The sequence below is a fragment of the Meleagris gallopavo genome, chromosome 4 (genome assembly GCF_905368555.1).
Source record: "Meleagris gallopavo chromosome 4, MGAL_WU_HG_1.1, whole genome shotgun sequence".
NCBI lineage: Eukaryota > Metazoa > Chordata > Aves > Galliformes > Phasianidae > Meleagris > Meleagris gallopavo.
Genome location: NC_139407.1, coordinates 55,279,405 through 55,294,988, shown reverse-complemented (window position 1 = coordinate 55,294,988; position 15,584 = coordinate 55,279,405). Strand labels below are relative to the sequence as shown.

The 15,584-nt window shown below is 35.2% G+C and overlaps 2 long non-coding RNA genes across 3 annotated transcripts in view; one reads left to right on the top strand and one right to left on the bottom strand.

Annotated features, from left to right (window-relative positions):
- The window catches only part of LOC116216625 (uncharacterized), a 54,520-nt gene extending 41,167 nt beyond the window's left edge, over positions 1-13,353 (bottom strand). For both annotated transcript variants that reach the window (XR_014883203.1, XR_014883204.1), the window contains exon 1: positions 13,262-13,353. This is a non-coding gene — a long non-coding RNA (uncharacterized LOC116216625). The remainder of the gene's footprint in view (positions 1-13,261) is intronic.
- The window catches only part of LOC116216588 (uncharacterized), a 33,081-nt gene continuing 29,657 nt past the window's right edge, over positions 12,161-15,584 (top strand). Inside the window, exons 1-2 of the long non-coding RNA XR_004159685.2 lie at positions 12,161-13,079; positions 15,055-15,116. This is a non-coding gene — a long non-coding RNA (uncharacterized LOC116216588). The remainder of the gene's footprint in view (positions 13,080-15,054; positions 15,117-15,584) is intronic.

Sequence of the window (15,584 nt, the reverse complement as noted above, 5' to 3'; positions counted from 1 at the left end):
CACAGAAGATGCAATTGTGTCTCCATTCTGTTTATAATTGTTTGGAGAGGAAAAAGTTCAAAATTAACATTTTGGTTTCTACAGAGAATTTGGTGAAACTCATAACCTGTGAGCTGGACAAAACCTTGTTATTGTCTAGTATAATTCTAAACAGAAAAAAAAAAAACAAAATAAACAAACAAACAACAAACTACTCATTTGCTAGGAAAAACAAAACAAAAAAAACAACAAAAAACAACTATTGAAAACCAAGAATATGTACTTGTCAAACATTTAGGTGTCTTTCAAAAACCAACTCAAGGACTATTTCAGTCTTAAAGAAAAAAAAAATAAGTTAGCAGCATGCAATTCATTTTTATTTCTCAAGTAATTTTTCCTCCTGGCTAAGACTCTTCCACTTTTTAAGACTAGTATGGTATGTTACAAACATCATACCAACTTAAAAATACAGATTTTCAATTTTTCAATTAGTCAGATAACAAACTCGGAAGTCAGAAGACTTGGATATATTTAAATATATAGCCAACAGTATTGGAACACTGCTATGAACCTCTTAGTACTTAATAGGAAAATATGCCCAAATGAACACAGAAATACATAGTAGAAAATGGTGGCAAGCAGAAATTTTGAACATTTGTGCTTTGCTTCACTGAACTATGCCTTGGCAGAACAGTTCACCTGGGCAGAACAGTGCCCCGCTGGGTGGCCCCTATGCTATGCTTTTATATCTTTTATGTCTTCAAATAAAATGTCGCTTAAAGAAACATTTTCTTTAATTTATATAATTACCCAAACCAGGAGTTGGAAAAGACAATATTTTTAACTTCCTTTCTGATGAATAATAAATGTCACATAGGAATTAGAAAGTAGGATGTAGTCGCATGTGCCATCTGCTGCATATAGAAACAGAAGAAAGACATTAATCTTGAAATTAGGGTTTGATTCATATTAAAGTAAACCACACTGATCACTTGGAAATACCAGCCTTTTAACAACCATTTAAAAGCTCTGTCAGTGAGAAAATCTCACATGGCAAGATATTCTCGAGAGCTCTCTAAGGACGGACTACAAACTGTATTTTAAAAAGAAATAAATGTCATTAAATACATGCTTTCTTCTAATTATTTAATTTCGTCTCAGTTACTTCAGATGCCTAAGGCCCATGATAGCAAGCTTTGTGGAGACATTTCTGTAGCAAAATATGAGGCCTTGTATGCTACATTCCCATAGCAACTGGCTATTTACAACAAGGAGAGCTATATATTCATATATATTTACAATAAAATTCACTTCTTCAAAAAAGTTCCATATTACATCTCAAAAGTTGAAGCTGTTTGCATGCTCATCACTCTGTGCATACATCTTCAAATCCAGATCATCCATGCATGAAAGTTTATTCTATCTACTCCGGTTGTCCATTTGATCTCAGCAGTAACTAAAGAATTAAATGTTAAACTGCCATATGAGACATGAGTTAGGCCCATTTGTAGGGTGGCATCTCCATGGGACACAAGGACACAATGAGGAAAAGGTGGCTAATATGGATAGTGTCCCCCAGGATGTGTGAGGTAAGATGGAGGTTGTCCCCAGCACACCGGGGAGCTGCTGTGCATTCAGTGTCCTCCCCATCTATCCCACTTGAAATATCAATGTTTGAAGGATAAGATCAGAGTGAGCTCTTCTAGTTGGTATGAAATATTCCAGGTATTTTGAGTTATGTTTCTGCATTCTGTTCTTATATTTCCAACAATAAAAAAAAACTAAATTACTCTTTGTTATCTTATGTTTCATCATTTATTAGTTTAATAAACAAAGAACTTTAGTGATTTTTCTTTTTCAGTGTAAATGTAACACCTTAAAAACTTTTGTAAGCTAGTTTAACAAAGTGATGCAAGAACAAGCCAGGAAAAGCAAATCCAGTATTATTTTAAATCAACCTCCACACAGCTATTTCTGACAGAGTGGTACCAAGGCTTCTTTTGCTTGCCCTTGCAGAATCGGTAAGAGTCACTGTCACGCTTAGCTTGTGTGTGAACTAATTCTAGAATACACCTCAACACTCTGATAGCATGCAGTTAACATAGAGTGACTTTAAACTGTCAGAGAACTCCAAATAACCCTCATCCTCAAATTCCATTTTGCCTTTATTCCCCCCTGAGAAGAAAGCTGCCTGTAGTTCTTGTGACAATTTTATTTAAAGATCTCTTCCCTGAAGACAGCACAGGTGAAAGGATGATGACTGCAACTGACCCATCTCTTTCTGATCTACTGGCAGTGTGATACTATTTCAGCAGGCCTTCTGCCTACAGATAAATAACATTCCCATTAGTAGAACTACTAGATACACAACATGCCTTTAGTGTCACACTGTAATGTCACCAAGCTCCAGTCTTCTAGATTACAAGGCTTCATTATGAGGAGTACTGTACCAAGAGATATCCCATGGGCTAGTAACCTGCTAGCTGTATAAGTGCTTGCCCTGCAAAGTAATGGCATGAGGTGCTCAGTTCACTTGCTTAAAAAGCCAAGGGGCCACAACTTGAAGATGTTTCTATTAGTATAAAAAAGATAAAAAGAAAAAAAAAATTGCTTAAAGCTTTAGGAAAAAGATTCTGGTTGAGAAATTACATCCAAATTGTTCCACAAGCAGGAAGCTGTTCAGAAGATGGGACTGGGTTGTGAGGATCAGCTCTGAGCTCCTCAGGAAAGTATCCCAAACATTACCAAGCTTCCTCATTCAACCTGCTTTTTCCTACATAATCACAAAAAATACAGTAATGTAAAAGGTCGACCTGACCTCCTCCTGCCAAGGAGAATGAAAGATACAAGAATGAAGAGTGCTTGGTGCTCAACTGGGGAGCACGGAGACCCTATGTATTCAGGCTGAATGGTGAGAACTTCTCTGAGCAGCTGGCACCAAGGCCAGTGCTCTTTGCCAGTGCTGATAAGTGGGATGAGATAAATTCTATCTGAAAGATATGCTTTTAAAATGAGTTTCTTGACATTACATATGACAAAATCTATTCTCAGAGCTCGACAGAAACAAAGATCACATGAGAGATAGAAGTCTGACAAAATTAAACTCACGTACTCTATGCAGAGTTAGGAAGAATTTTTTGAAAATCACGCGTAGTTAATTAAAAGTTACTTGTATTTTCCAAAGTTTTCGAATCTTAGCCAAAGCCTTAAAATCAGCTTTAAAACCTTAGTCATAATTTTTCATGTAATTATTTTCATTAACTGGCAAGGCATCCTCTTGTGTTTTGTTTATTGCGAGTTCTCCTCTAGAAAATAACATCTTAAAAACAGGAGAATTACACTGCCTGTTTTTTTGGCTAAAGTCTTTCCCTCCAAGCAAATGATAAGAAAAAGAAACAGGGTAACACTTAGTGCCTTTCAAAACCCATCCATACAGCATTCTGTGAGCATCTGGTGGGGGACAAGACTAAGTACCAGGAAAAAAAAAGACGTTTTATATATCAGCATGTCATCCCCGTGTTTTGGTTGCTATTCACTGCACACACATTCCTCACAGAGCTTCCTGTGCTCATCAAACTGTGGGCTGCATGAAAAGAGAAAAGCTGCATTGAAATACATCACGTACAGCAAGCTCTACATGCAGCTTTCGCAGGAGCTTCCAGCTTCTGCTGACACAACTCTGATAGGTCAGTCCATTTCAAAAACTGAAACTCTTTACAACACTTTACAGTAAATATGTGGGAAAAGTTAACTCTAATGGAATTCAAATAGTTTTGAGCAACTGTTAAATGCTGGGGTTGGGCCAAATAGACAGTTGTCTTGGGGCAGCAGATTTTTCATAGGCACATGTATTGTTTACTGAGCACTTAGTCCATCTATCTGTTACCTTCAATCACTCTTGGGTGCTTTCATTCTGCTTCCAGGATGACTGAGCCGAGACAGCTCACCACAGCCCAGCAGCAGGAAAACTCAGAGTAGCTTTCAAGATGAGGGAAGGCAGCTGCAGATGAACGAATGCATGAAAATGGAGAGCGATGCAGACAGAAGTATGGACTGCTTGTTGCCATCTTGTGGGTTTCTGTTGCTTTAACAAAATCAAACAGGATTCTACCCTCTACATTTGAAAGGATAAGATTCCCAAAAGCAACTTTGTATATAAAAGGTAAAGCTGGCGAAAGAGTTTATTCACCATAAATTTTGGCAACTTCTACCTCATATTTTCTTCTTTCTTTCTTTCTGTTCATTTGCTTCTGGTTTTTCATTTCACATATTCTGACTTCTCATGAAATGCTTTTTTAAGTTTTCCTTCTGCTTTTTCTTTTTTTAATTTAATTTTTATTAGTATTTTCAACTGAAGTGACATACTGCTTACTGATCTACTCACACTTCTAATGGCTGGCAATGCTCTTCGGGGAAATGCGAAAACAGAATGAAAATTATAGTTCTGGGCTTTGTGAAGGAAGGCTGGTTTCTTACACATATTCACGTTATATCCTCTACAGTATCTTACATGGAAAAATCCGGCAAAAAAAATTGAATCTTAATAATCATCTAAGAAAATAGCCAATTTGGTAACACTATCATCAAAGTGGCCCATTCTGACCTTCTGAAGCTTTGTTTTCAGTTGAAAATGATGCAATTTCAAGCATACAACATAGGTCTCTCTCCATTTATTTTGACATTTCTTCAGGAAAAAAAAAAGCCATTTAAACAAACAAACAAACAAACACATATTTCTATATTTTAACAACCTAATTCTACCTGATAACAACTCTCTTGTTATTTAGCAAAATTTTTAACAGACGGTCATGTGCACAGAATTTGAAATAAGCAATGTTAAAAGCTGGGTGTTTGCTAGGGTACCCTTAAGTCACTGTAAAGCTAAAAATTAATACAAAACAGATCTATATGCCCTTTGTGTTATTTGACAGCAGTTCTTCAACTAATCTTATCAAAGACAAAAACAGGATTGTTTTGTACTGCGTTGTATTGAGCAAATAAATGTAAGCAGTTATTTATCCTGGTTTTGGACTCTTATATGGAGGTATTCCTTGCTGCTTTTTTTATTAAAAAAAATGTCAGTAAGTAAGCTCCATTGATCAGTTTGGTATGCTGACTGCTTTGATTATTTGTAGGATTCCATTTGTTCTAATTCCTAAGTATCTTTTGTCTATTACTTTATTAGAATAGTGTAACAATCATTTTGAATAAAAGCACACCAAGAAATGAAGGCAACATCAAATTCCGGAGACACATGCAACTCAGGTGTGTTTGTGAGCACTGTAGGCTGGAGATATTTAGATGCAATATTTGAAATCTAGACTGTGCAAATGGCTTGTGTTATTCATTTGCAGTAATTATTAGAATGCTGGAAATGGCTCATGAATGTGAACCTCAACAACTGTTGCGTAAGATCTGGTAATCTTGTATATCTCAGGATAGAGTACCTTGTATATCTCTCTAGAGGAATAAATGGTCAGATATAGGACAAAATCTTGGAAGAACAGTGGTTGTGATGCAACAAATATGATAAATGATTCTTCTCCCTTCCTCCCTTATTTTCTTTCTGGTCACTGTTTTTTTTAAAAAAACACACAAAAACTGTATGCCTTACTTTTTGTTTTAAAAAGTCTTTCACAGTGTAAAAGAAGTAAAACTGAATTATAAGTTGCATTGATTTTTATCTCTTCACCAAGGGAAATGACCCTGTAGAAGATTCTTGGTGTATTAACATGACAGTTTTTTTCAGTTATTCTCTATTGATTATTTGCCCTGGTTTCTCTCTCATAGAACTCCTAGAGTTTTATGAGAAGTCCTAGCACACTGAAAGTCCTGAATGTCATTCTTATACTTCCTTGCTGCAATTAACTACATCTATTTTACTTGATTCATGGTATTAGCATTAGTTATACACATCAGCTATATTTATTGTATACTTTTTCACAAAGCACTCCTTTGTATCTCTCCTTCCTTCCTGTCCATATTTATTAAATTAAATCATACAGGAAGTGAAGGTGTGTACATCAAGTTGTTTTCATTTACCGGCTTCCAATTTAGCATGCAGCTGCTGCACTTGAGAATAAGAGCCATCTGCAAAGCAAAAGCAAGGAGAGAGATAGACAAGGAGGATAGCGAGATCTTTACTGCAGCAATCCTCATGGATGACCTGTTTCAAGAAATCACTGGGAGCTGGCATTCATCTATTGTGGAACAGAAAGCTGGCTGATAATGAAAGCGTCAGTGGGAATATATACGTAAAAAAGATTTGGTCTTCAGTGTTTTGACAGAAGGTGTGGTAGTGACGGACATTGCATTAACATCACCTTTTCATGGTTATATATTCTTTTCTGAAAAGTATTGAGAAAGGTGAGGAAACAGATAAAGGACAAAAAGAAAATAATGTAATTCTGAACTGATACACTGTGAACACAATGCAATAGAAATTAAATTAGTTGCCTGTACCCATTGAGTTGTGTGAAATAGATGCTAAAACTAATTCACATTATAGTACATAATGTTATGTAGCTCGAACCGAAAATAATGCCTCCTATTTGTTTCCATGGAAAGTACAATAGCTACAAAGAGCACAATAACACTATCTCATACAGTAAATTCTCAGCTACAAAATATTACTTTTCAACATAGTCACCACCATTAGCTATGCGTTTTTGTCAGTGATGAACAAGAGTCTGCACGCCACACTTGTAAAAAGCAGAGGTGACCCACTGTTTTACAGCTGTCATGATGGTGGTGTTCTAGGAAAATGTCACCCATACTGTCTGTCTTCCATCGGCCTGAACAGATGAAATTCAAAAAGCACTAAATCCAGACTGTACAGAGGCTGTCCTAGGACAGCCTAGTCAAGATTGGCAATATGCAAGAGAAAGATTGTCTTCTTCTCTGGCCTGACTCTGGAAGTTGGAGTCTTCGTGTTACTTAGCTTTGTGATGAAGCAGTCAGAGTTGACGGTTTGTCTGAGTTCCAGGAAACACATAAGGATAACATATTTACTATCCCAAAAGTCAGTGCACATCACGTACCACCCACTGCCTTACTGTGCTCACATCCACTGTTTGGTCTCCATAAACATTCAGCGAGCATCAATGAATGTCAGTGGGTGCAATTTTTTCCACATGGAAGAATTCAATGACACACTTTTGCTCCATTCACACTTCTATGTCAGACATTGTTTTGTCAGACTGTCCCTCTGCTGCCATATGTCACACAGAAACAAAATGTAATGGAATATTGGTGAGAAGATTCAACCTCTACTGCCATACCTCCAATATCCACCTCTGATGTCATGGGCAAACATAATAAAATAGAAGTCATTAAATCAATAATATGAGGATTGTATCTGAAGTATTTGATACACGGTTAATAAGTGTACTTTTGCAGGCTCTTTGAATATACTAAATCCTATTTACTCTTTTAGTGGAAACCTTCTTTGATTTTCTCCTCTCTGTTCATAAAACTAGACCTGTTCATGTTCTTTCACTTTTAGGACTTGATAGCATATTTTGAGAGAGCATCTGCTTGAACTTTTTATTACATCTCTGCTATCCTTTATGACAGTATAGTGGGGGAGTAACAGCTGAATGGCAGGAGAGCATTAACCCCTTCAGAGACTTCATTTCATGGAAGCATCTTGAAGCCACACCACAGAAACATGAAAAATGGGTAAAGGTCAACGAGAAAGGATTTCACAAAGCTTGAAAACCTTAAAGCTGTATGGAAGCAGCTGTAAGAGAATGGATGAAATTAGATACTAAAGCACCAAAAAGAAGCAAGGTTTATAAGGTTTTGGCATTGCATAAAATATGTTACAAAGGCAAAGAGACTTTGGACTTTGAAAAAGCATTGCATGCCTCACAGTCATTCTCATGGTGAGCAAAGAGTCAGGGTCATTCCTGACACAAAAGTGACTGAAGTTACCCTCTTGTTCTGGCAAATTTGTTTTTATTCTCAGTCAGCCCCATTGTGCTTATGGACATAATATTAATGAATTCCAAATTCTGTTTCCTGCTATATGCATTTTATCCATTATTCCACTACCAACCTGGATTTCCTAGGTCAATGTTTTAAAAACCATGCTGAAATTATATACAGCACATTTTTTCATGTATTAATGGTGCCAGTAACTGACTATTCTATTCCATACACAGAAAAAGAACTGTAATAAAGACTAACTAGAAATCTTGGTATAGGTTTAGATGCATTCAAAAAATTGTTAAGCCACCATTCATTCTGTATCTTCACAGAAATATAGGCCTTGAAACTGCCAGAGCCTTAGGGAGGTTGTTTTTTCTGTTTCATCATAAGGAATAAATGGTATTAAAAAACTGTAATTATTAGAATAATTCAGATTTGTTTCCAGAGACATGACAATGTTTTGTGTCCTAGTAGTTTAATTTTCCAAATGTCTCTTTACATCTGACTCATTGCCAGAGTTGCTGCCCTTCTCATGGATAGTAACCTTCGCAGTGGCAAAAACATATCTTTTTTTGACAGATTCTTCAAAATACTTCCAAATAGAAGAAAAAGAAAATACTCAGTGCGCTCTATATCCTTTCCTCCAGCACCTCCAACCAGGGCCATGTCTAGTAGTTTCTTTAAGTAGTAACACCTCAGACTGGACTGTCAATTGGCCAAATATTCGGTGATTTTAAATTTCTAAATAAAAGTAACAGGAAAATATAAGTACCCTTAAAATCCTAATTCTGCTATACATTTATACCAGCCTGTCTTTTTGAACTCTGTATGTTGAATTTGCTGCTAGACTCGGAGAATTTTCCAGAATAGATGAAAAATATCATTAAAAAAAAAAAAAAATTCAGCACTGAAAAAAAACCCTAATTAAGCATTCCACTAAATTTTCGTGCACGTACCCTGTCCTAATCTATCTAGTCAGGTCATACTATCAATTTTAATTACAATTCATGAGCACTGATCAGCTACATGAATATATTTTTAGCTTTCTAATTCTAAGCATATTTTCCATCATATATACGTTTAAAGAGAAGTATTGTAAAAAATGCTTTATTTTATCTTATCTCAGTTCCATAGGTCTTACAGATTATTGATCATACTGCATTTTATTTCTGAATTTCTGCAATGCCATCCAAACTTTATTTCAATATCAATGTATAATAATCACCAACCACAATAATTATAAGAGAAAAACTTATGTGATCTTTTTGTACTTATCTACTGTAGGGAAAACTTCATTTTTGGAATAGTACTCCTGAAGAACTAAGGTTTACTGTTCATGAAAATTATCAAGATTTTCACCCAGGTAGTGTGTGCACATGTTTTTAACTATTTATTTTCTTTCACCAAATTTACTACTGAAGAGTTGGTCTCTTTCTTTAAGAAGCTAATCTAACAAGAAAACTGCCTAAGTGAAGAGACCACATGCTAAATCAATCAATAAGGGGGTATAACTGTCAAAGAAGTTATCTGTGAACCTTTTGTTCTGCTTGGATTTGCAGAGACTGCAAAGGCTCTTACAAGCTTATCATCAAGTAAAACAATCACGAAGCTATTTTCTAAGAATATTAGTAAACTGAAAAAAAAAAAAAACCCAAAAAAAACAACCTTCTGTTCTGATCTGTTTACGATAACAGTCTTCTTCTGGAGTTGTGGTTCATACTGCCACTGACACAAGCTGTGAAATTTGTGACATTTGTGAAAAGCGCAAAAAGAACATTTGAAATGGGTTGTTTCTCTTAAAATACAGCCAACCCACACTCTGGACTTTTTTACTAACTGAAGATTACAAAGAAATGTATTCCATAGAATCATAGAATGGCCTGGGTTGAAAAGGACCTCAAAGATCATCTCATTTCAACCCCCCTACTATGTTCAGGGTCACCAAGCACCAGACCAGGCTGCCCAGAGCCACATCTAGCCTGGCCTTAAATACCTCTTGGGATGGGATATGCATAACCTTTCTGGGTAACCTGTTCCAGTTTGACACCACCCTCTGTGTGAAAAACTTCCTTCTAATATCCAACCTAAGTCTCTCCTGTCTCAGTGAAAAACCGTTCCCCCTTATCTTATTTGATACCCGCTACTATTTGTTCATATTGAAGAAGATCAATGGCAGAATAAACAAAAGGCTATAGAAATCATTGGATTTATTCACTGTAGGTATGCTTTCATAAATATAGTGATATTCACTTTAGGTAATATTCACTTAAGATCATAGTTTTCTACAAAATTTTCCACTTCATAGGGTATATAAAGAGTACAAATGTTGCATCTTTTTGGAGATCAGAATAAGAAGAGGGCACACACACTAAACCCGCCAACAAATTACACAAAATTATCTTGTCTCTTCTCATGCACTGTACACAGACCATGAGCCAGGGAGTGAGAGCCAGGTGTCTGACATCACTGCCAGGAGTGATGGAGAGCACACATTGAATAACTGGTTGTACCTGCTCATGCATGTTCCTGCTGCTCAGAGTGGGAGCATAAAGCACATGCTCAAGACAGCTGGAGCACATGCTGTCTCCCTCATCGTGCTCCAGAGCACGTCCAGAACCAATGGTTGAGCCTGGGCTTCCGCCCAGATGTGTTGGATATGAGACAAGATAGAGCTCAGGCATATGACTTAAGTTAAAAGGCAATTATATATACATGTATGTATTAATACACCCATATAACCTCATTTCCTTATATATACTTTTATCATGATTATCATAAGGGTATGTAAACATTCAAACACCAAGCTTTTACAGTGGTTTTACACAGGTATATTCATTCCGTACAAAAACATGTTAAGGTATAAAGTGATACCTATCTCTCAAACTACCAAACAGCTTGTCCAAGATGTCAGAAGAAAAAAAACCTCTTTCAAAACAACAGGTATTTAAATTCTTCCAAGCTTGACTATGTCTGGTTTGCTCTGTAATTGTAATTTACTAGAAATAAGGCCAGAGGGTAATTTTTCCCTGATATTTCTTTGATACAAATGAGCAACAAAGTCAGAAAATACACCAATTTTCTCTTTATTAAATAAATGAAAATCATAGTTACCTGATAGCAACCATACCTTTGATGTAATTTATAGGTGTAAATAAAATGCTGTATCTATGGTCATTCCACAAGAAACAAGAAAATCTATTACTAAAAGAAAACTACTTTTAATTTATATTCTAAATCTCTTTGTAGTTTATATTAATAAAATATTGTAAAACAATCAAAATCGAAGGTAACTTTGGTTAAAAGCTCTTTGGGTTTTAAGTGAAGTGAAGGCAGTTGGTAGAAAAAACAGAGAACAATAGAGATACATTCATGAAAATGAAAAAGGAAGAAAAACATATACTGGAATGTATGAGATATCAAAGATAAAGTCCAATTGAATTGCAGCTAAATGATAAAGTATATTTAGAGTAATAGGATCAAGAGTAATTATAAAATAATAGATCAATATATGGAGGGATGTTGTATTTAAATAAATGCAGAAAATGCAGAGTTTGGAACATTTTTCCTTACATACTACAGAAGTGGCAAGATCAGATATGCATATCCTGTGGAAGGAGACCTATTTAGCTCTCTAGTAACTAAAGAAAAACAAAATCTGGTAGTGAAGAGTAAGATGAATAAGGATGTTAAATAATTTACGTGGATGAGTCATAAAAGCACTAGCTGAGAATTTTGTTTCCAGCTCGTGCTGGTTCATAATTTGTTGAATAACGTATAGCAGAAGCAAATTATTTTGGCACAGGGTTTTTTCACCTTATAACAATATAAAAAACGTTTGAAATTGATCTTTTCTCTACCAAGAGTTACTACAAAGGATTTGCAATATGATAAACATTTTTCTTCAAATTAAATCATTACATACAGTTAGTGAAGATTCATCTAATCAAATAATTTAATAAAACATTCGTCTCAGCTCACTGTCCATATCTTTCACAGGTCAGAGAAGAGAAATAGCTACTTAGAGAGGAGTAATACTTCATACCATTAAACAGATGTCTAATGTCCCTTTGATAGCTATTTAGGTTTTGGTTGGGTGTCTTTGTAAGTCAGAAGATGTTGATTTAAGTGTATTAAAACAACTACTTAGTAATCTTTGAATATGTGGGGTTCCTTTATATAAGGATGTTTATTACTGCAAACTCTATTGTTGAGAGCTATTATCAAAAGCAGACAAACAAACAAACAAGTATTCACAACTAATTATTCAGCTTCTCTTTCATAGTAATAATACTTATGTGAAGGCAACATACAGGAAGAAATACTCCCTGAAAGTAAAAACTTTAAAAGCCATTCCAAATTCTCTTATACTAGTTAATCTCAAAACAAATTAGAGCTGTGAAGTACAGAGCAATTGACCTTCCCAGATATTACATACATCACTTATAAAGCTAATTGCATTTTAATTTGGTTTCACTAAATGGACAGTTTTGCAATGAGATATTAGGTTTTAAACATTTTTTGTTTTAGTGGGTGTTAATTTTAGTGGTGATTTGCTTCAGTGTAAAAGTGTTATGATTGAATTAATTCTGCCCCAAGCTATTCTACATTTTAAGGCCATAAAAGTTTAAATGTTGACAAGTACTATGGATGATAAGGAAAAAAAAAAAAAAAAAAAAAAAAAGAGAGAAATATCAGCTCAGTAAAGCTCTTAAACTGTAATCATTCTGTAAATATTCTAGTATTTAGGGGCATTTTAGGAAAGTTTGAACAACTTCTCTGTATACAGTCTCAACAGAATCCTGTAGTAATTCTGGATGTCTTTGTATTTTTCTCAGTTTCAGCACCTATTTTAAGACAGCATTTTTTATTTTTTTTTTATATCCAGCAACACAAAGCAATCTTAGTGAGATATCTTCCTCTCAAAATTAGATTTTTTTTTTCTAGCCTGTACGGAACTGCTGAATCACAGCCTGAACCTCTGATTATCATCTGAGGCGAGCAATAAGTCAGCCCTGGGAGCACAGGTGAAGGCAATTCTCCTGTGCTGCTGGAAGGGGTGGAGCCTGGCTCCACCTCTCCTAGACCCATTTAAGAACTGACTACCAGGAGGGAAGGATCTCTTTCTGGAGATTCCTCCTTTGGAGTTTTACAGTGAGTGTAAGATAAAGGTAAGCACTTTATCTATTCTCTTTTTTTGTTATTGTAACCTGCTTAGCCAAGCTCTCTTGTTTATTTCATAATTATAGCATCTTTTATATTCATTGATTATACATAGCCCCATGCAGATTTAATATTAGTCTTTTGAAAAGTTCTTCTGGCTTTTATTTATTTGTTAGAGAATTCTTCCTACCTGCATGGTCTTCTCTTCATCAGCTGAAATTCACATACAAAATCTCCTTTTCCCCCTTTTACATGGAACTCTTGCTCCCTCCTCCAAGGAGGGACACCTGTTGCCTAGTCTCCAATCATGACAGCTGAAGTCAGAGAGAATGGTGTGGTTTTGTCCTCTGGGATGTAACTCAGAGTGTGGTTGGTGAGGGCTTCTTCTCTCTGGGTGAGCATTTTTGAAATACTTTCCTGAATGTTTTATGTCAAAGTTCAGCTGCAGTATCTTTCAGGACAAATCCCAAGACTCCATTTCATTTATAACTTGTGTTTGTCCAATTGTGCATGGTCTTGTTGAATGTAGAAATGAATCTGTTATGCTTCTAGCTGCTACTGTATCATTTGGTTGATGCATGTTGAGTTTTTGTTATATATTGTCTTGTCTCATCAACAGATGCTACTCTTAGAGACTCCTAAGGCCATTAAAACTAGCTTAGAAGTTGCCATTCATCATTACTTCAGAAATTTGACACGCTCCTATGGCATGGGAATGACTAAAGTCATTATGAAATAATGTAATATTATAATCAGACAAGCCATACTACGGAACATACATAGACTTCGGGATATGTTTTTTCTGTGCATATATGAATAATTCAAAGTCATAAAAAATCATACACCTTTGTGGCCATAATGTAAAATTAGCTTCTCCCAGATTTATATCATCTATGAATATTGTTAGCATATTTTTTATTATTTCTTTAGTAACAGAAAATAATTTAATAGATTAATTATTGGTGAAAGAAAATTGAAGATTATAAGATGTCATAATAGTGCATTAAATGTAGATATATGTTCCCCAAATTGATGTTTGACTAATGCACTTGAGGCGTTAAACAAACTTCAGTCAGTTATCTTTTAAGATGTTCAAAAGATGCCCTTTACCAAAAGTACTGCTGTATTCAAACACTTTCAATCAACTTTTATCCTGAACTCTACTTCATTTAAGATAAGGAAAAACAGTAAAAACATGAATATATAAACATTAATTATTTTCTAATGTTTCTTTGTTTGAATACAACCATTAAAACTATATAAAGAGATCAAAAGCTTACTGTTTTTTGTTTTTTGTTTTTTTGTTTTACTCAAAGTAACTGCTTGTCAATTCTCTAAGGTTTTTTTAAATAACTCTTTCAGAGATCATCTCAAATTTTTTCAAATTTTTTCAAATATGTGACAAGTTACATTCTGCCCATCTTTAAGCAATTTTACCCATAGACAAATCTATGCTGTTAAAACAGGCTTTTAGAAGTAGAACGAAATCCCCTAAAACCAAGCTATATAGTAAGTGTTGGCATTAGTTATCTACAAATTCTTAACCCCAAGAACAACAGTAAAATCTTCTACAGATCTCAAATTTTAGGCTATCTTGTTTAGCTCAAGGGCAGTTGCTAGTGTAGGCAATCTCACACCTCTGCTGCTAAGGATATAAAGACATTTCATTTATGCTTTATTGTGTATTTGTTATGACAATGCCCTAAAGAAAACTAACATTACTGTTAAAAGAGTAATGCGCATCATGCATTGAATGATGGATTGATCTGTTGTGACAGAAGGCAGGAAACATGCAAAAAGACTGCTATCTTCAAATTTGGCTCCTTGATCCTTTAGTAAAAAAAAAAAAATGTTTTATTTCTAGCAATTGTAATTAAGACCATATTGATTCATGTAAGACATAACCAATCATCTTAAATCTTATGAATAATTTACATAGCATTCAAATAGTCTGTTGCTTTTTATTCACTCTATTTACTACAGATGGAAAACTCTTTCAGCCTTATCCTCAGATGCACAACTCAGATGCACCATGAACAGTTCTGGTAGGTAAAAGCCATTTCAGAGAGATGAGCCAGATAAAAGTGATACAATCACACCACTATTCACAGAGGTTTGTCAAAAGATTAAAAAAAAAAAAACTTCTGAAGACAAGATTTTCCAGTTGAACAAAAATTCTGCTTGCATAAATGGATGATCTATATTATGTGAAGACGACCAGATGAATTCTTAAGTATTCTGTATAAACTATTGTAAGAAGCCGTAGATCTTCATCTTGCCATTTTATTCCTAGGAACTGGATTTCCTGGGCTGATCCCTTCACCTTACTTCTCCTAATAGTGAAACCATCTGCTTAACTTGGGTACCATATCATCTTTACAGGGATATCTCTCCCTCATTTCTGTCAGGATTTATTTTCATAGGGTGAACTCCCTATTAGGTCTTCGGCTAATTGCAACATCAGTAGCTTGATCTCTGGTGTGAGATTTCAGCTGATGGGCTTTGTTGTTATC